Source organism: Geotrypetes seraphini, chromosome 12, assembly GCF_902459505.1.
Source record: "Geotrypetes seraphini chromosome 12, aGeoSer1.1, whole genome shotgun sequence".
NCBI lineage: Eukaryota > Metazoa > Chordata > Amphibia > Gymnophiona > Dermophiidae > Geotrypetes > Geotrypetes seraphini.
The window spans coordinates 24,052,779-24,073,389 of record NC_047095.1 but is presented as its reverse complement, the minus strand read 5'-3'; the positions used below and the strand labels follow the sequence as shown (position 1 = coordinate 24,073,389).

General features: G+C 43.1%; 1 protein-coding gene across 9 annotated transcripts in view; it reads left to right on the top strand.

Moving 5' to 3' along the window:
• The first annotated feature begins 331 nt into the window (after nt 1-331).
• Nucleotides 332-20,611, top strand: part of BRDT (bromodomain testis associated) — a 244,221-nt gene continuing 223,941 nt past the window's right edge. For 2 of the 9 annotated variants that reach the window (XR_004536624.1, XR_004536630.1), the window contains exon 1: nt 582-803. The gene's annotated coding sequence lies outside the window, so the exon portion shown is untranslated. Of the gene's footprint in view, nt 415-581; nt 804-1,410; nt 1,494-20,611 lie in introns of those variants that run through there. The other 7 variants (XR_004536619.1, XR_004536616.1, XR_004536631.1 and 4 more) reach the window with 7 other exon arrangements.

The following is a 20,611-nucleotide window of genomic DNA, read 5'->3' as shown; positions in this document are numbered from 1 at the left end:
CAAATGATACATCTGTGCATTAACCAGTGTGACAGAGATTTGATTGTATGAGCACTGCATTGCCATTTGTAGTCAATGTGAATGATTCATGTTTGGAAATGCAGAATTATGAAATGACCACGGTTATGTCTCTTCTGATACACGTGTGTAATAAAGATGAAAGATGTGTATGTAAAAATATAGTGAGGGGGGGTGGACTGCCCCAGGCGTCGGCGCTTCTCCTCTCGTCCTTGCTTACCTCCTTAAACGTTCGGCGCCTCGAGCAGCATCTTCCACTTACTGCTCGCGTCGGCCGCGGCTCTCTTCTGGCGTCACTTCCTGGTCGCGGGACCAGGACGTTAAGTCAGACAGGAAACGAGGCGGGCGCGAACAGCAGGTGGAAGATACTGCTCGTGCTGGGAACTTCTCAAAGAGGTACGCGAGGGGCGCTTTAAGCAGCGGGAATGAGGGGGGGGGGGGTGGCGCCAACCTTCCTCCCTACAAAATTAATCCTCCAGTCTTTGGGGGAGCCAATGATCTGAGACTGTAGTTCCATCTGAGGTTTAATTAACACTTACACCTGTTTACCATGGAGTAGCAGGGGAAATGGCATTCGTTTTGCATCAGTCCAATGTTTCTTAATCCAGGACACACCCAGTCAGATTTAAAGAATAAATCTGCATACAAGGGAGACATAGCATGCACATCACCCATATTCATTTTGGAGATCTTGAAAACCAAACTGAGTGAGAACCATTGCTTTTGTCCACCAATAATAGGAGCTAGGTTAATAATGTCTACAAAGTTCAACTAATGATATCCAGGTATGGGGGGGGGGGGCATTTGTTCCCTCCATCGATTTCTTATTCACTTAGCTACTGCCTGCTCCTGTGTCACCCTTCCTATTAGTACCTATTCCACAGAAAGCTGTTGGGTAATACAAAAAAGTTACTTTGCTCTCCCCTCTTGGCAGAACATCCTCCCTATACCACTGCATCGAAGATTAAGCCAACTAGTGTCCCTTTTGAGCAGCTTCTTAAATACTGTATCTCAATTTCCTGTGTTGCCATAGCTTCAGGATGATCTCCAAACGCTTGCTACCGGTGATAAACTCAGTACACCACGGCGGTGTTAATCGGGAAAGGGGGGGGGGGGGCAATAAAAAAAGGAAATCTGAAAAATCATTAAACTATTTCTTGCTATCCTCATGTATTTGCCTTTCTTTTAGCCTTTACGGCTAGTTCTGGCGTTTTAATTTGCCCTACGCAGGAAGAAATTTCTAGGGTTACAACCCCGAGCCACCCTTTCTCTTTCCGAGATGCTGCAGGACATAAAGCAGAATCGCGGGAGTGCACGAGCAGCACCGCAGAAGCCAAGGCAAGTCGGCTGCTTGCTGTACAGCCAATGAGAAAGCACGGGAGAGGGGGGTTACCGCTAGAAGGCAGACTACAGAGGCAGGAAGGGAGGGGCAGCGTCTGTGCAGTGCTGCGGAGGTTTCTGTGTGAGGGCAGCCGGTGAGTGTCGCGTGGGGGGGAAGGGGGCAAGGGAGTACCGACATAGACAGTGTGCCTTATCGTGAATCTGAGCATGTGTGTGTCTCAATAAAAGTGCCCGATTCTGAAAGAAAAAAAGTGCTGTGAGAAAGAACGAGAAGCAGGTAGGAAAAGCAAGACTAGCGTGGTGGCTGATGTTGCTGCAATGCTTTTTGATAGCCAAGTCTTAAGCGGGTACACTTGCTGAGCGAGTGCACGCGTGGGTGGGTGTCAGTCGGTCAAAGCACTATATAGGCCATGTGCTAATAAAGTTTCCTGTATCTGAAAATCTGCCTTTGTAGTGGAGTGAGTATGTTTGGGGGGAGAAAAAGAGTTTTCCCAAGCGCCTTGGCCTGCTTAGTTCCACCCTTTTTGTCTTATTTACAGATTTAAGACTTGGACCTGGGTCAGGGAAAATGTATGGCAGCATAACGGGAAAACTAATAGCAACAAGTCATCGGCATGAAGGCGATTTAGGGCAAAGGATTTTTGATTTAGCTCCCACCTTTCAGTAGTTAAAGGTGAATTGCATTCAGGCACGTTCCCTAGAGAGCTTATTACCGGAGGGTTAAGTAATTTATTGGTAAATTTTTTATTATTTTCCAATATGAACAGTGCAATACAAATGTATACATTTGAAAGATAATCAACCATAAAAACACACCTTTGAACAACAAATTTTAAAAGATGATCATTATCCCCCCAACCCTTTACAAACCCAAAATATAGACATATTCCAATACATTGCTATGAAATACCCCCCCCCCTCCCCTCCCTGGATGTGTATGGAACCTAACCTAACTTAACTTGAAAAGAGAGATAAATAAATGTAACAAAAGCTGCTAACGGGCTCCACACTAATTTAAATTCCTTATTCTTCCCTAATAATTCTGCATTCATCTTTTCACATTTATACATAGAGCATAAACTTGCCCACCAGAAAGGGAAGCTGAGACTGTCAGAACTCTTCCAATTTCTCATTATCATTTGGATAGCTATCCCTGTCATTATCAATAAAAGCCGGCTCATAAGGAACAGCAGTGGAATTTGAATCTTGGATTTTCTGGTTCCAAGAATACTGCTCTATTAGGCTACTCCTCCATTGTAAGCAGTTCACTTAGAAATGTACTGGATGCAGAACAAGATATGAAGTAGAGGTTAGGGTTTTTAAAAAAAAATTAATTTGAAGCTGTAATCTAAAAGCAGATGTAGCCCTTCCTAATCCACATAACCTGCAGGTCTGTGCAGCCTAACTCCTCTCCTATACATGAGTGGGGAAACTACTGCCCAATATATTGGCGGATGCTGCTAGCTTCATTCAGTGTCAGAGAGAGGATGTGGAAAAGATAGAATCTAAACTGGAGTGTCTTCAAAGCCTCCCCTCCCCAACAGGAAGGCCACTCACCCCTCTGGGAACTGAAAGGGCACATCGGCCTACTTACACTGCCCTAATACTTTTGAATGATGGACCAACTCAGCTGAAGCCTAGCCTTCATTGATATAAAACCGTTGAGGATTGGCTCTATCCCTTGCTGAGCAAATAGGCATCCTGTGTATTTTTGGAGCAAGATGCTGTGGCCGTGAGGGCATAATTGCTGGCAACTCGGGTGTTCCAGCCATTCTGGAAGCCCATGCACAGACAGGGGGGGGGGGGTCTAATATCACTGTTTTTCAATAAGGATGGCGAGTGGGATCAAAACAGAAATGTTCCAACCATACAATTAGGTCCCACCTTCTAACACATAGAGTGTGGAAAAAAGGAGGAAAAGGATCTCAGAAACCAGCTTGGTAGTTGGTAAATGAACCTAAGCCAAGGCTTGCAAGGTTCCACATTTCAGTCATCGATCCTTATAAACTCCTCCCTCCTATTATAACTTGAGTTTTTCACTTTTTTAAAACTATTTATTTAGGTTATTCTTTAAAAAAAAATTTGGAAAAATATCTCAATTATTTCCCTTCAATTGCCTCTCAAGTTGTATTTCAAGCAAAGGAACTAAGTTAAGTGAGAAAGTTCCTTTGCTTGAAATACATCTTTATTTTTTTTTTTAATTATTTGTATAGGAGATGACTAAGATGATGAAATTGGTTTTAGAGCATAAGGACGAGGCCAGAGTTGAGATATTGGACTTCCTTCAGTTTGAGGTCACCCCTCTGAAACTGACAGTACTGTGCACAGAATCCTTAAGCTTGTGCAGATGAAGCAGTGCGTGCCCCTCCCCCATACAGCAAATCAATAAGGTTATCTTAGGGGTTCCCAAACATGTCGTGGGGGAACCTCAGCCAGTCAGGATTTCAGGATATCCACAATGAATATGCATGAGATTGATTTGCATGTACTGCCTTATTAGTTTGTAAATCTACCTCATGAATAGTCATTCTGGATATTCAGAACACCTGACTGATTAGGATGCCCTGGGAATCGCTGCTCTATCCATATAGTCCAGAAGGCTCTGTGATCTGAGAAGTTCCAGCTTCCTCACCATTCCATGGTGGTTGAATCTGCTCTTAAAAAAGCCAATAGCTCTGACTCGCTCCTTGATGCCCCTGGGACAAGAGGCTAAAACCTTGGAATCTTTTGAAAATAAATTTTAGTTGACCACTATTTTTACTTCCAGGGCTGACTCAAGAGACACTGGTGCCCTGGACCAAATTTTTGTGTTGCGCCCCCCCCCCCCCCCCGGCAGTCCAACATATCTCCTTCCCCTGCTGCCTGATGTCCCTCTTTCCCTACCCCCCCCCATCTGACATGTTTGCCTCTCGTCATCCCTAGACCCTCTCTCCACCTCCCATTGTTTGACATTCCCCCCCCTTCCCTGTTCCCTCACCCAAGGGCTGGCATCTCTGCTGTCCCCCTCCCCCCAGCCTGTGAGTCCAGCATCTCTTCCTCAGCTTCTTTCACCACCCCTGGTTCAGCAAATCTTTTTTTATCAGTACCTTTTCCTCGGCCTCCCTTAGAACCCCTGAACCAGCAAACCAGTTCTTCACTGGCAGCAGCAGTGGTAACATGCTGCCTAAATGGAGCTGGCTCCTTCCCTCTGCAGCATCCCACTCGTGTGTAAATAGGAAGTTATGTCAGGGGGTGAGATGCTGCAGAGGGAAGGAGCCAACTCCAGTCAGGTAGCTTGTTACCACTGCTGCTGCCAGTGAAGAACAAGTTTGTTGATCTGGGGGCGCTGATGGAGGCCGAGGACAAGGCGCTGGACTCAAGGCAGGAAGAAAGGAAGAGGTTCTGGAGCCATGGCAGGAGAGGAGGGGAAAGAATAGCTGATTTAACCTATAGGGCCAATGGTGCCCTGGACCAGAACTTAACTTGGTCCATAGCTTAAGCCAGCCCTTCTTCTGCATAACTTCATCCCAGCTCATACTCAGCACGTACTTGCAGAACAATGTATGCAATGTGGCTGAGTTCACAGAATCTCCCTTTGGGATGGGAAAAGATAAAGGAGCTCTGTCAGCAAGTAGCCAAAGAACAGAAGTGTGGAAATTACATGGTCCAGGCAACCTGTGATGCTTTTGATATGACATCTAGAGCTCTGGGTATTGGATTGCACAGACTTGCTTGTCTGCATGCCTCAGACTTGGAACCAGCAGTTCAGGAGAAGCTGGTAGACATTCCATGCAGATGACAATCTTTTTATTGTCAAGGTAGAGGAAGTCACAGGCCTCATCAAGCGATGTTATGAGACCCTCAAATCACTATCTCAGCCTCCATGTTCAGGTATTTTTTGGAGGGCAACAGAGCTACTACTCAAGACAGATTCCTTCCTCCCTCCACTAGAATAAGCAGGGATCTCTCCCTTCCATGACTGCAGAAGTTCCAGCAAGGTGACCCACTGTAACTGCAGATTTCTAGGTTCTCAAAATAGTCCAGACAGGCTGCACGCTATATGTGGAAAATTCCCACAAAATTGCGTACTGAGAGCATCAGGAATTGCTTATAAAGGAACTCTTCTCTTTTAGAGGCCAATGCAGTCAAACCTGTTCCACCTGGAAATAAAAGGAAGGAATTTTATTCCAAGAACTCTCTGGTCACCAAAAACAGGGATTTTTTGTCCACCCTAGACCTAAGGGCCCTGATCAAATATCTGACCGAGCAAAAGTTCAAGATGGTTTTCCTGGGTACCCTGCTCCCCACGATTCAGGAAAATGATTGGCTGTGCTCTTACTACTTAAAGGATGCCTATACCTACATATAAATACATCCCAGTCACAGGAAGTATCTGAGATTCAGAGGAGGGAAACACCAGTTCCATGTTCTGCCATTCAGCATAGTGTCAGCACCCAGGATCTTCATAAAATGTCTAGCAGTAGTCGCAGCATCACTACACAAGGCATATGTGTTTCCATACTTAAGACAATTGGCTGGCCAAGAGCACATCAAAGGAAGGTGCAAAAGAATTAATGCGTAGAATCATTCAAGTACTGAATCTACTAGGGTTCATCATATATATCCCACCTCAGCTCTTCCTTGCAATTGTCACGTGTATCGGGTCTCCATGAACTCCAAGACAGTGCTTTCTTTCCAACTCAGAGGAAGGTGCAAACTGGTATATAACTGGTTTGCATCTTTTCTACAAAGACTGCTTTTTTACAGTCTATACTTCCTCTGCATCCAGCACATTTGCTCTATCTGATATTGTCTTATACACGTATTTGATTTTATTAAGTTTTATGTCTTTATGTTAACATTCATATTTGAAATTAATATTTATGTATTATGTAACCCATTCTGGGTGTATTTGGGAGAATGGGCTAAATAATTGAGTAAATAAATAAAGCGATGTCCCTCAAGAATCTATTTTGTCACCACTTCTTTTCAACATTGTCCTTTAGCAACTCTCATTCAGAACTTTAACGTTACCTACTACTACTATGCTGATATTCATCTGGTCTATTACACAATGCCCCCCCTATATGGCAGACCACTTACCGCTCAAAGTATGTCTTGACACTATTAAGACTGGCTTTCCTCTAATCACTTCCCCCCCCCCCCCAAAAAAAAAAAAAAAAAAAAAGGCCGCAGGTTGCTGGATTACTAGTTGTAACTTTCTCCCCATCACAGCCCCTAATATTTCTGGGATTCCAATCCCATTGGTAGAGTCTTTTAAATACCTAGGTCTCATCTATCTTTCAGTCAACAGATCTCTAGCTTTTTTGTCTTAAACAACTTAATTAGAGAATATCTCAATACATTCTCATTATAAACTCCCCTCACCCTCCTGGTCTCATGATTGTCCTACTGCAATATTGTATATGCAGGTAGTTCCCAAAATAAAATTTAAAAAACTATAGACTTTATAAAGTACCGCAGCGTGCAACTCTAACTCCTATCTTTCCTTTAGAAAAATGCTAAAGACCTACTTATTTGACAGATTCTTCTGAATGTGATTATAATACGCTGTGCTTGTACAGTCTCTTGATTGTTGTTAACCACTTTGAACTGAGAAGTTAATTTGTTGTTACATTGTGCAAAGCCACTGGCTGCCTGTCAATTTCTGAATCCAGTTAAAAATTGCAGTTCTGACTTTCAAGGCCTTATATGAAGAAAAGCCATCTCACTTAGCAAATCTTACAATTCCTTATGTACCCCATTTATTGCGCTTATCACCTGGTATTACCTAATCCTTCTTCTGCATGGTTGGAATCCACTTGTCATACTGCTTTTTATTTTTTAGCCTCATCACTCTGGAACAGTTTTCCTCTACCTCTCCAGTCAGAACTGTAACATAAAAAATGTAGATCTCTATTGAAGACTCATCTTTTTAATATGGCCTTCACAAATTTGATGGTAGAATAATCACAGAAAGTGCCGCCTTGTTCATGGGTTACAAGGTGTCTACTTTTATGTGGTCAGGGTTACAGAAGATTCTCTTGATTTGTGACTGCCTGTGTGAATATTGTTTACTTACTCCTGGAGTTCCTGTTTCTATTTCCTTTATTTTAGCCTGTATACTGCTTTGACCTGTATTTAGAAAAGGTGCGTTAGTAAATTCCAAATAAACAGTATAAGAATTAATGCACAGAACCATTCAGACACTAGAAGATTCTAGGGGTCAACATAAACTATCCCATGTCAGCTCTTCCTACTACTACTACTTATCACTTATATCGCGCTGAAAGGCGTACGCAGCGCTGTACATTTTGACATTTATAGACAGACGGTCCTTGCTTAGAAGAGCTTACAATCTAACTTGGACAAACAGACATGACATATAGCAGGGGTCCCCAGAGTCCCTCCTTGAGGGCCGAATCCAGTCGGGTTTTTAGGATTTCCCCAATGAATATGCATGTGATCTATGTGCATGCACTGCTTTCAATGCATATTCATTGGTGAAATCCTGAAAACCCAACTGGATTCGGCCCTCAAGGAGGGACTTTGGGGACCCCTGACATATAGGGTTGAGGATGTAGAATCCAAGGTGAGAGGAGTTAGGAGTCGAAAGCACTCTCAAAGAGGTGGGCTTTTAACTGGGCCTTGAACACTGCTAGAGACGGAGCCTGCCGTAGGGATTCGGATGGCTTGTTCCAAGCATATGGCACAGCAAGGCAGAAGGAATGGACTCTGGAGTTGGTAGCTGAAGAGAAGACACAGAAAGGAAGGACATACCAGCTGAGCAGAGCTCAAGGGGGGATCATAGGGGGAGATAAGTGAAGAGAGATAATGAGGGGTAGCTGAGTGAGTGCATTTGTAGGTAAGTAAGAGGAGTTTGAATTGTATTCGTAAGCAGATGGGAAGCCAATGAAGTGACTTTAGGAGAGGGGTAATGTGAGTAAAGAGGCTCTTCCGGAATATGAGTCGTGCAGCTGAATTCTGGATGGATTGGAGGGGGCTAAGCAGAAGGTCTGAGAGTAGAGAGTTGCAGTAGTCTTAAGCATGAGGTGATGAAGGCATGAATAAGTGTTTTGGTAGTGTGCTCAGAAAGTAAGGTTCAGATTTTGGTAATATTAGAGGAAGTGGAGTTCATTGGAGCCCTGCTAGTCATGACTTGAGACAGGGCTTTCTTTTCAACCCAATGGAAATATCTCTCACCTCAATGGTTCAGAACATGTGCTAGAGTCAGCAGATATCAGCTTGGCACAGAGTAGATTTGATTTAAATCAAAATTGATTTAAATCATGGTTTATATAAATTTATTCTTGCTGGTATAATCTTTAATATTTACAACTAGATGTAATCAGAATAGACCAGTTCTTGATGTATTGCTCAAAATAGTCTGCTATAGTGTTCTATCTAACATCTTGTGGGAGCGTTAGCTTGGTTCTACTCATTCTTTTCAGAGCTGCTGCAGAATGATTGTTACAGAAGTATTTAGCAATTTCAGTGACATTAGTCTTTATTTCTGGGATACTGAAGTCTTTGACTAGGAAGTGTAGCAAATAGGCACTGCAGCCATATGTTATTAGCTTTGTATTCCCTTCATGCTCTTCTAAATTTCTTCTGGATACACTTGCAGCATTGTCAGTGACTAAGCTGTATACTAGACATTTGAATTTTTATTCACATTATAGCTTTTGCTGCTAATTCCTAAAAATATTCTGCTGTTCTTAATGCAGTGTGTCTAGTAGTCCTGATCGCTAAGATTATGCATCTGAACTCACAAGTTGCTTGCAGAATATCATCACTCATCTTTCAACTCCATTTCCTTCCCAGTAGGCTTGCTCTTGCTTCCTCACTTTTCTGCTGCATGCAAGTTGCTCGGATGTGTTTCTGGACAGCTTATTGGACAGTCTAGGCACAAATAGGCGCAGATCATTGGATCCTGGAGGTTATTTGAGAAGGTTACAAGATTGAATTTTGTGCCCCTCTTCTAGACCTCTTTGTAGATTCCCTGGCTGGCTGGACAGAGAGCCTTCAGAATCCAGGCAACAGTTCAAAAGCTCCTGGATCTTTATGCCATAGAGCCAGTATTGGATGAAGACTCTGACTTGGGCAGATACTCCATATACTTCATAGTGCCAAAGAGAGGCTCAGACAACTGGAGGCCAATTCTGGACCTCAAGTTGGTCAATGCTGCACTGAAAGTACCACATTTCCGCATGAAGACCATTTGTTTGGTCATTGTGGCAGTGATATCTGGGGAATTTCTTGCCTCCCTTGATTTGACAGATGCCTATCTCCACGTTCCTATTTTTCTGGCTCACAGGAGGTACTTGCGGTTCCATGTAATGGAGCAGCATTTCCAATTCTCCCCTTTGGCCTTGCCAAGGTGCCTCGCACCTTTACCAAGGTGTAATGGTGGTGGTAACAGTACTACAAATGAAAGGGAGACTTTTGTATACCCTGGTTTTTGAGCTTTGGACTTCTTTACGAGTCCTACATACGTTTACAACTTTTTAAAGACCAATTGACATATCCCTGAGGCACGGATCATGTCGGGTCATCAACTGTATCCTTTCACAATAAGGACATTACATCTATAGGACTTTTTATTCATGCGTTATAGTCAATTTTGAGTTTATAGAAATAAAGGATTGTTTGTCTCAAGGTGGAGAGTGGGATAGAACACATCGACATGTGCTCTTTCTGGTGGTAGCAGTATACCTATGCAAGGCAAGGATCAAAGTACACTCATATTTAGATGATTGGCTAATCAGGTCCTCCGTCCAAGGAAGAGGGCAAACTGATAGTCTCGAGAGTGGTACAACTCCTGCAGGATTTGGGATGGATAATCAACTTCAAGAATAGTCAATTAGTGCCAACCCAGCTCTTGGAGTACCTGGGAGTTCTGTTTGACACGGCTGTAGGCCAGGCTTTTCTTCTAGAGCAAGGGTGTTCAACCTCAGCCCTCGCCAGGTCAGGTTTTCCTAAATGAATATGCATGAGATCTATTTGCATACAGTGGAAGCAGGGCATGTAAATAGATCTCATGCAAATTCATTGGGGAAATCCTAAAATCCAGACTGGATTGAGACTCTTGAGGACAAACGTTGGACAATCCTGTTCTACAGCCATGCAGGCAGAAGCAGATATCGGACATGCTACTGAGGTCGTCTCCTAGGCCATGGCATTGTCTGCTGGTCAATAGTGGCAGCCATAGAGGTGGTTCCTTGGGCCAGGGTACACATGAAACCCCTTCAAGACAATCCTATCCCACTGATGTCCTCAGACTCGCTTCAGCAACCACTTCCATGGACACTAAGAGCGAGGAACAGCTTATGGTGATGGCTGCAGATAGCTTCCCTCTCAAAGGGCATGCCACTTCATATATCCTCCTGGGAGAACAACCGATACCAGCCTGTATGGAGTGGGGGAGGTCATTGCAGTGGACACCCGGTTCAGGGATGTTGATCTCCAACCCAGCAAAAGTGGTCCATAAATCGAATGGATCTCGGAGCCATTCAGCTGGTGTTGCAGGCCCTGGAGAAGTCTCTGGAAGGCAAGACAAGTCAGAGGGTTCTCAGACAATGTGACAGTGGTGGCTTACGTCAATCGATGAGCGCCCCATTAAGCCTAGAACAGGGTTGTCCAGGTTTTCAGGATTTCCCCGAAGAATTTGCATGAGATCTATTTGCATGCACTGCTTCCATTGTATGCATATAGATCTCATGCATATGCATTTGTGAAATCCTGAAAGCCCAACAAGGTGAGGGCTTAGGTTGGACGCCCCTGGTTTAGAGTCTCCTCTTCAGGCTCTCTCATCCGCACATGTTGTGGGAGTGGAGAATGTTCAGGGTGACTATCTCTGTTGGCAGGTGCTTGACCCCATAAGTGTTTCATGCCATTGTTGAGTGGAAGGGGCTCCCACTGATGATCTCTGGCCTATCACCCAGATGTGGCAAGATTCTTTAAAGGGACTTTCAGGCTGCACTCTCCTATCCTGGAACCCTAATATCATTTTGCAAGGTCTCAGTAGGGCTCTATATGAACCCTTACAGGATGCTTAAGATTATAAGAACATAAGAATTGCCATACTGGGTCAGACTGAAGGTCCATCAAGCCCAGTATCCTGTTTCCAACAGTGGCCAACCCAAGTCCCAAGTACCTAGCTAGATTCCAAGTAGTAAAACAGATTTTATGCTGCTAGCCCCAAGCCACCTCAATAATGGCCCATGGACTTCTCTTTTAGGAAATTATCCAAATCTTTTTTAAACCCTGCTAAGCTAACTGATTTCACCACATTTTCTGGTAATGAATTCCAGAGTTTAATTACACATTGTGTGAATAAATATTTTCTCTATTTGGTTTAAATCTACTACTTAGTAGTTTCATCACATGCCTCCTAGTCCTAGTGTATTTGGAAAGAGTAAACAAGCGATTTACATCTACCCTTTCCACACAACTCATTATTTTATAGACCTCTATCATATCACCCCTGAGCCATCTCTTCTTCAAGCTGAAGAGCCCTAGCCACTTTAGCTTTTCCTCATTGGGAAGTTGTCTAATTCCTTTTATCATTTTTGCCGCCCTTCTATGTATTTTTTTCTAATTCTGCTATATATTTTTTGAGATACAGCAACTAGAACTGCACATACTTTTTAAGGTGCGGCTGTACCATAGAACGATATAAGGGCTTTATAACATTTTCATCTTTGTTTTCTATTCCTTGCCTGATAATTCCTAACATTCTATTTGCTTTCTTAGCTGTCACCGCACATTGAACTGAGGGTTTCAACGTATCCTCAATGATGACACTTAATCCTTTCCCTGGGCAGTGACTGCTAATGTGGAAACCTGTATCATGTAGCTATAGTTTGGGTTCCTTTTTCCCACATGCATTACTTGCTCACATTAAACGTTATCTGCCATTTTTATGCCCAGTCTCACAAGGCCCTCTTGCAATTTTTTAGAAACTTCTTGTGATTTAACAACTTTGTGTCAGCAAATTTAATTATCTCACTAGTTATTCCCATCCAGATTATTGATAAATATGTTAAAATACAACGGTCCCAGCATAGATCCCTGGGGAACCCCACTATTTACCCTTCTCCATTGAAAATATTGACCATTTAAACCTACTCTCTGTTTTTTGTCTTTCAACCAGTTCTTAATTCATTGTAAGACATTACGTCCTATCCCATGACTCTCTAATTTCCTCAGAAGTCTTTCATGAGGTACTTTGTCAAAACCAACTTTTGAAAATCCAAATACACAATATCATCTGACTTCCCTCTTAGGTCTGACGGTTGAGATGGTGTGTTTGGTAGTGATTACATCGGCGAGATGAGTGTCTTGAGTTATAAGCTCTCTCTTGCAGGGAACCATTTCTTAAGATTACGGAAGCATAAGAACAAGTTCTCTCTGCTACCCTCCTTCCAGTGATATCTTCTATTATAGTGGTTCTTGACTGCTTTTGTACAAACTGAGGGGGGCAGGAGCAAGCCTACTGGGACAGGTAGAGTTGAAAGATGAGTAATATTCTGCAAGCAACTTGAGTTCAGATGCATAACCCTAATATTCAGGACTACTAAATACATCAACAAGAAAGAAGATTATCAAAGTAAGAACCTAATCTTTCTATATGCATTTCCTGAGGTATTAATTGTTTCTGCGAGAAAGACATTCCCTTTTTCTGTTGTACAAGCACAAACAACAGGATCATTGTGGACATTATTCCATCTTTGAAGACTTACCCCAAAATTTAAACATTGCATGAATATACAGCTTCATGCTAATTATTAAAAACTAATCCTTATTTCATGATGAATAGCTTTTGGACTATAATGCATCTTAAACAGAAAACTATCTTTAAATAGATTTTTCCTTAAAAAAGCCCTCATTTTATATTTGAAAAATCCGATTAAAAAAAAAATTATCCACCCTGGCTCGGCAAATGTTGAAACTACTAGACCACGTGGCTTCCACCGTTCATGTTATATCCATGGCACGCCTCAATTTGAGGCATTTAATAGACCCAACCTTTTCAATGAATTCATGCCATCGGAAACCTTCATGATGCTATCATTGTCACAGCTTCTCTGAGGGAATTTCTCTTTGTGAATTCGCAGCAGTTTGGACAAGGGACTACCATTCTAAATTCTTGAACCACACAAAAAAAGATACAACAGATGCATCCAATCTGGGACGGGGAACTCATATAAATGTCTCTTCTAAGCTAACCTTGAGTGTGGAGCTCAACAGCAAATCAATGTCCTGGAGCTAAGAGCTTTCTGGAACACACTAAATGCTTTTAGAGATTGGCTGGCAAAACAAATTATCTTCATCCAAACAATCCTTGCAATGTACTATGTCAAGCAGAGAGGCATGAGGTTGTATCTCCTGTGTCAGGAAGTGGAAATGTTCTATGGGATGGGGCTCTCAACCACATGAGTGGTCTCTCAATATAGGCATTACTTAGAAGATCTTTTGACAGTAGGCGTCCCCTTGAGAGACCTTTTTGCCATTCACCTCAAAAGGAAGGTCCTTCAATTTAGCTCCAGACTGAGATCACACAGTAAACTAGGGTCGGATGCCTTTCTCCTTCATTGGGAACAGGGTCTTCTATGTGTAAATCCTCCAATGCCTCTTATAGCAAAAACTCTGTCTCGAAACTCAAGCAGGATCAGTGAACCATGATTTTCATTGCTCTATATTGACTTCAGCAGATCCTGATTTCCTCTACTTCTGGAGCTAGCTTCCCAAGATCAATGTAGATTGGAATGCTTTCCGACTCTCATCTCCCAGAGCGAGGAGTCCCTCTTACATCCCAACCTCATGTCCCTAGCCCTCACAGCTTCCCAGCTTAGAGATGAAACACCTTCTGTCATGTTCAAGTCCAAGGGTTCTGCTGGAGAGATTCTAGTAGGAGAGCAAGGCCCTAGATCCATATTTCCTCTCCCACACAAAAACTGCTTGATTGGGTGTGTTCCAAAGACTGGATTGAGAGTCTCTGTTGTAGAGGGATGTTATATAATAGCTCCACTCTCTACAAGAATAATATTAGTGGCTTAGCTTAATATAAGGAAACATATACCGTATTTTTTCGCTCCATAAGATGCACCTGACCATAAGATGTACCCACCTCTAGAGGAGGAAAAACCAAGAAAAAAATTCTGAACCAAATGATGTGCCCTGTACCTTGTCCTTCCTCTGGTGGTCTAGTAGTAGGCCGGGACAAGGTACAGGGCACATCTAATAGTAGGCAGCCCCAAGCCAGCCAGCCAGCCCCAGGCCAACCAGCCAGCCAGCCCCAGGCCAACCAGCCAACCAGCTCCAGGCCAACCAGCCAGCTCCAGGCCAGCCAGCCAGCTCCAGCCAGCCCCAGGCCAACCAGCCAGCTCCAGGCAAGCCCCCATACCTTTTTAAATTTTTCAAAAAATTCCAGCTAGCTTCACTCCCTCCCTGTCTGCCACGGCAGTCTTCGCTCTTCCGGGCTCGTTTCCCAGCCAGTGGCAAAACAAATCAGCAGTGCAGCCTTCAGGAGCAAGCTTTACGCTCTCCTGTTCAGCCCCGCGCTGCTTTCCGAATGGCTGCCGTAGGTTCTCGTGAGATCGCGAGAACTTACGACAGCCATTCGGAAAGCAGCACTGGGCCGAGCAGGAGAGCATAAAGCTTGCTCCTGATGGCCGCGCTGCTGATTTGTTTCACCACTGGGGAAGTGAGGAGCTGGCTGGATACTGGACCAACAGGTAAAACAGAAGCAACGGCGATAGCAGACGGACGGACGGACTGGGGGGGATTAAAAAAAATGGTGGGGCAGCATCAGGTGAGCGGGTGGGTTTAAAAAGGAGGTGTGGCGGCGGGTGGGTTTTACAATGGTACGGGGGAGGGTAACAAAATTTGTACCTTCGCTTCATAAGACGCACCGAGATTTCCACCCACTTTTGGGTGGAAAAAAGTGCATCCTATGGAGCGAAAAATACAGTATTTTTGCTTCTGGTTCTCCTGTTTTGTAGTACATACAGAGTGGTTTCTTGGGGCTTTTTTTTTCAGTTTTTGGCTGGTTATTTGTAATTTGTAGACAACTACACTTCTCCCTCCATATTCGCGGTGGATGCGGGTGGCCAGTAGGTGTGAATATGAAAAAACCGTGAATAACTTTTCAACTGTTATTCACGGTTTTGGGAAAGCGCCGTTGTTTTTACTATTGAAACCGCAAATAACTTTTCAGGGGCAGGCAAGCAAGCAGCGATTTCATGCATGCTGGGAAGAAGCCTTTCTAGGGATGCTGGGAAGCAGCGTTTTTAAAAAAAAAATTATTATTTATTTATAATTTTAAATAAAATACACAAGAATCCACTTGTTACAGAAAAATGGAAGATCATTTAAACAGCAAGAAAAACAATTAATATAACCAAAAAACATCAAGAAGAAAAAAAAATGTATATAGAAGAACTGAAGAAGGGAAATCCCTTATTCAGTATAGAATAATTTTAAATCCCCTTCTTAGACCTCAATTAACAATAGTGAGAAACAAGAAATAAAGAGACATGGAGGTCTCCATTAATTAAACAAATTACACTATAAATCTGAGGCAAAAGCTTAACGTGACACACAGCCCAATCTTCTACAGCACTTTTATATTATTAATTAGTAACTTTCTTTGTGTCCAAGAAGTGTCAAAGCTGTTCTGGTACAAGAAAAACATATTTGGTCCCAGCATATCTTAAAAGACATTTACAGGTGTAACTAAGTAGGAATGTAGCTCCCATTTTAAATACTTTTTCTCGCATAGCTAAGAACAACTTCCTTTGGTCTTAAGTAGTCTTTGTTACATCTGGGTATATCCAGATTTTTTGACCCATGAAAAAATTCTGAGAGAATTGAAAATAAGCTTTCATAATTGCATTCAAATCCTGTTCAAACACTAAGGAGTTCCGCAGTTTTCAATTTCTTCTTGAGAGCTTTCTAGTATACCTGTTATATTGTTTAAATCCATTGATTGGGGAATATCCATTTGATTAGGAGGCAGCTTTTCCAAATTCCTAATATATTTTATTTACTGGTGGCAAAAGTTCAGATGAGAATTTCAAATTCTCTCTCAAGTATTTTTAAAGGTTTCAATTGGTGTAATAAAAGCAAGTTTAGGAAAATTCAGTATACGCAAATTAAGGCGCCAGTTATAATTCTCCAACTGTTCAATTTTCCTTAGTAGAAAAAGTCTATCTTTTACCACTGTTGAAGAAACATTTTGCAATGAGGAAATCTCTTTTTCAATTTTTTCAAATATTATATTAGTTTCTGTTTTTATATTTTGAATTGAAATAGTCAAGTCATCCAATTTACTCACAACATTCAGGATATCTCCTGCTGATTTAGTAGAAGCAGCTTCCAACTTCTGGAGCACTCTCCAAATATTTTGAAGTGTCGCCGTCTGTGAAGAGTCAGCAGCTTCTGCTCCTCGATAGGTGTTTGATTCAGCATCCTGGATTGCTTGGTGCCCTCCCCCATGTGAGAACGTCGGGCTCATCGGCTTCTCAGAGCTCACATCGCCCAAGCCTTCCATTGCTGGGTTCGGCGGTGATCGTGCTGCTGGGGGGGAAAGCGATTCTCAAACCCCATGGCTCCAGCGTCTCCTTCCACCCGAGCTACAGTGGAGGCTCCCCCTCCTTGTACGGCTGGTGAACTCATCAGGAAGTGTTCCATCTGTTTTTGTCCGGTTGTGGAAAGGTCCAGCCGGATAACTCCCTTTCTTTTGCTGTGAGGCATCGGTCCCGACACAAAAACCAGTTTGGGACCCAGGAAAAACAGTTGAGGCAAAGGTAAGACGGAGCACTTGCCAGGAAGCAGCGTTTTTCTCTGTACATTGGGAAGCATGGAAGCAGCAAATTTGTGGGAGAAAGCATGGAAGCATTGATTTTCAGAGTTACAGTAATGGTAAGTGATAAACTTTTTTATCGGTACTGTACAGTAAAAGGAAAAAACTTTAGTGATGACGTTTTTTGGGGGGGCAGAGTCAGCAGTCGAAAAATCGTGAATAAGTGAAACCGCAGATACGGAAACCGCAAATACGGAGGGAGAAGTATGTAGGGAAACTATAGCAGGAACTTAATTGGCAGGACAATGTACATTATAGTGGTTCTTGACTCATATATAAAGTGGTTAAAAGTAACAAGATTAAAAATGGCATATTAGAGATAAGGAAAGATTAGTTTCCTACCTTTGCTAATCTTTCTTGTAAATCCATACTCTATTCCTGGACAAGTGGGTAGTCAATCCATCCTGCGAGATCTCTTGTAGGAAGCTTCATTTACATCTTTTTGATCCACTCTGGCTTCCAGTTGGCACAAAAGCAGACAGCTATATCTGTACAGGACACAGAAAAGAAGGAGGAGTAAAGGGATACTCCTCGAGAAACACATCTAATCTGCTCATGTCATAAAACTGTATAACAATCATGAACTCTCAAAACAAATTGTATAAATCTTATAAACCTTAAATTCAGGACAACAAGGAGACACATCCTGCACTAACTGTGTGTGTGTGGGTGGGGTGGGGGGCACATTAGCTAAAAACCCTCCAGAGCAAAGTGCACAATGTGGTCAGATGTTAATCCTAGAAAGGCTGGTCAAAGAATCAGAAGTCCAACTTACCAATACTTACTGAGGCAGACAATCGGTGAATCAGCAATTCCCAGGGTAGGTTCCGGGAATAGAGTGGATTTACTGGAAAGAAGATTAGAAAGTAAGAACCTAATCTTTCTTTCTTATTTAATCCCACTCTATTCCTGGAGAAGTGGGATGTAACAGAGCAGTACCTCAAAGTCAGGGTGGGACTGATGAGCCTGCCGCTAGAACTGAAGATCTAAAAGCAGAATCCTGCTTCTGGGGATACTACTGGAGATTCTGTTCACGAGGAAGCAACTCCTCATGTGGAGTGAATCTTTATCAAAAGGGGAGGCCACTTTCCAGCTCCAATATAGGCAGAAGAAACAGCCATGTGGATCCATCTAGAAATGGTGGCTTTTGAAGCCAGCCTTATGGTACCAACCAACACAAACAGATGATTGGACAAACGAAACTTGTTCATGACCTCTAACTATCACAGCAAGTCTGCGCACATTCAGCGATTTTAACACTCTGTCATGTTTGATCGAACCTGAGGGTTCAAAGGCCGGCAATTGGACTTCCTGGTTGATGTGGAAACTAGAGACCACTTTTGGAAGAAAGGAGGGAACAAGTACGCAAGATCACATTGTATTCCGTAATCCGAAGAAAGGGATCTCTGCAGGACAAAGCCTGAAGCTTGGAACCTCTACGGGTTGATGTAATGGCCACCAAGAAACATAAGAAATGCCTTCACCGAATCAGACCTTAGGTCCATCTAGTCCGGCAACCCGCACACGCGGAGGCTAAGCCAGGTGTTCCCTGATGAAGACCCTGTTTACCCGTATCCCTCAATGTGATTTGCAACTTTCCCTTGAATCCCAGAATGGTGGTCTCCGTCACAACCTCCTCCGGGAGAGCATTCCAAGCGTCCACCACTCGTGTGAAACAGAACTTCCTGACATTTATCCTGGGCCTGTTGCCCCTCAATTTCAGTCCATGACCTCTTGTCCGAGTCACATTTGACAACGTGAATAACGGTGTTTCTTGCTCTATTTTGTCGAATCCTTTTATTATTTTAAAAGTTTCTATCGTATCCCCTCGTATTCTCTTCCCCAGGGTGAACAAGCACAGTTTTCCGAGGCGTTCTTTGTAGCTCAAATTCTTCATACCCTTTACTAGCTTTGTGGTTCACCTCTGCACCCTCTCCAGCAGGGTTATATCCTTCTTTAGGTAGGGAGACCAGTGTTGGATACAGTACTCCAAGTGTGGTCTGACCATTGCTCTGTAAAGTGGCATTATGACATCCGCCGATCTACTTGTGATTCCCTTCTTTATCATGCCCAACTTCCTGTTTGCTTTCTTTGCCGCCGCTGCGCATTGAGCCAATGGCTTCAGGGTCCTGTCTATCAGTACTCCCAGTCTATCGCTCTTGCCCAATGTCGCACCTAACATTTTATATTCATGTTCCTTATTTTTCCTGCCCAGGTGCATCACTTTGCATTTTTCTATATTAAACTTCATCTGCCACTTTTCCGCCCACTTCTCTAGCTGGTTCAAATCTCTCTGGAGTTCTTCGCTGTCCATGTGTGACCCAACTGTCCGACATAGTTTAGTGTCATCTGCAAACTTGATTTATATTACTTGACAGTGAGATCCATCAAAGAAGCCCGGTCCAAAGGTTCATAAGGTGGATTAGCAAGTGACTTGAGAACTAGATTGAGATTCCAAGTCGGGAATGGCTGACGCAATGGAGCCATCTACCAAACTATTATGACTCACTTCAAGTTATGAAAAGATCTTTCTTGATAGCCAGTGGCAGTAAATGTATAGTTGAGGATTAACCTTATCTCTTGTTCCCCCAACCTTGAAAAAGAATTCCGAAACGCATCGGGAAGGGGAACCGATAAGGATTTAAGTTAAGTGATGCACTTTTAAACCTTTTTCTATATACAAGCTATTTAAGCTATAATAAGTTATATTGATGTGAAAATAGGAAAAAATCTTTAAAAAGCAAAAAGAGAGAAAAAAATCTTTAAAAACATATATCTCTAAAAAACATATTGAGTTCTTTCCATGTATTGGGAATGATGAAGAATTCCAACACCACTGACTCGCTTTGAGAAAGTGGAATCAGAATTCCCACTGGATTGTATAAGGTATTCTGAGCATAATTATTATTGACGCAATGCCCTTCAGAAACCTGACCAGAGAGCTCCCCAGGGGCCTGAGGGCCCCTTAGGACCGAAGCAGGAAAGTCCAGCTATCTGAACCCTCTGGGAGCCTACTGCAAGGCCCTTTTGCAGGCTTTCTTGAAGAAAGGCAAGTACAATCGGGATCAACGTCTATCTCGGGTCTTTGTTCTTCTGATCGCACCAATTATGAAAACACCTCCAAGCATTCGCTTATGGTGCCGCAGTTGACTACTTCTTGCTGTGCAAGATGGTAGCTATCACTCCTGTTGAGTAGCCTTTGCACACTGTCTGCGTGCTCAAGAGCCAGGCCGTAAGCCCAAAGCGGTCTGAATGCTGCAGATCTATGGGACCCTGCATGAGAAGGCGAGAGTGACAAGGAAGTTTGAGCTCCCAATCCAGTTGTAGATGAATCAGGTCAGCATACTATGGGCACCTCTGCCAATCGGGTGCCACGAGAATCATCCGACCCCTGGTGTGTCTTGA